Source organism: Selaginella moellendorffii, unplaced genomic scaffold (genome assembly GCF_000143415.4).
Source record: "Selaginella moellendorffii unplaced genomic scaffold, v1.0 SELMOscaffold_32, whole genome shotgun sequence".
Taxonomy (NCBI): Eukaryota; Viridiplantae; Streptophyta; class Lycopodiopsida; order Selaginellales; family Selaginellaceae; genus Selaginella; species Selaginella moellendorffii.
The window spans coordinates 1,782,508-1,783,573 of NW_003314293.1; the positions used below are offsets into that span (position 1 = coordinate 1,782,508).

Genomic DNA, 1,066 nt, shown 5'->3' on the forward strand with positions numbered 1-1,066 from the left:
ATGTGGACTCAGAGGAAAGCTGATACTAGATGGGATGAAAATTTTAATGATGAAAAGAGTAAATTGAAAGTACTATATTTTGACAGACCCATAAGATTGGATGCCTGGGAAAAAGGTGTTTTAGGGTTTAATGGAGAGCGTCTGCGACGACGGCAAGGAGCGCTTGCGGGATCTTTGCGGGTCTGACTATGAGCGCCTCCAGCGGCAAGGCTATTCGGTCTCCAGGTTGTGGACGGCCGATGTACGTGAGATTTTCTCCTTGTTTCCAGGAAATCTTAATCTCGCATGCCAAATATATGCGCAGTTCAACTGTAAGTTCTTTCGCTGTTTCTTTAGGCTACTGTTCTTTTTGCATTTACTGTGCAGTAGAGGCTCGCGGCACCAAGATCATGGACCTAGTGGCAAAGAAAGAAACACGAGACCCCAAGCTGCTACGGTGGATAAAGGAGAGGTTGGAGTATGTTTCGTGCGGGTGGCTGCGTCAATGTGAAAGGCTCCTCATGCAGAAGCCGATAGGTGAAAGTTCAGTGTTTTTGTCTGGTGCTCGAGTATTCTTTTGCTTGTGCCTGTGCAGAGAACACTAGGCCTGATCGTGATCGTTTGTGGCACGAGATTAATACGGAAGTGGCGATGAAATCGTTACGGAGGGAGTACGTTGGGGAGGCCCATAAGATATTGTACAAGGAGCTGTGTAAGTTGAGGAACGAATGCTCAAAGAGTAAGTCTTGAATTCTTCTGTTATTGTGGCTTATAGCACTGGCTATTGTGTAGACCAGCACTACAGCTGCTATACCTCCATAGTACAGGGTTCTGGCACGGGGAAAACACGCGGGGTGATACAGATGTCGCGCCTGGGAGTGTATATTTGCTATTGCAGCACGGCGGCAGCAAACAGTAGCGCCTGTCCTCCTCGAACTGGGGAGCTTGCCAACCAGCTCAGCCGAACGAACAGCGAGTTGGAGATGGCGCTATACTTCAAAGCGTGGCTTTTTGTCCTCCATGAGACGGTGAAGGGTGAGAAGATGAGCTCAGTGCAGTGGATGGATTCACAGATGCATTCGTCCAG

General features: G+C 48.6%; 1 long non-coding RNA gene across 1 annotated transcript; it reads left to right on the forward strand.

Annotated features, from left to right (window-relative positions):
* Nucleotides 1-467: 467 nt before the first annotated feature.
* LOC9638375 lies at nt 468-838 on the forward strand. Its single transcript, XR_002993175.1, has 3 exons — nt 468-516; nt 575-718; nt 772-838. It is a non-coding gene; the product is annotated as an uncharacterized LOC9638375 (long non-coding RNA).
* Nucleotides 839-1,066: the final 228 nt, after the last annotated feature.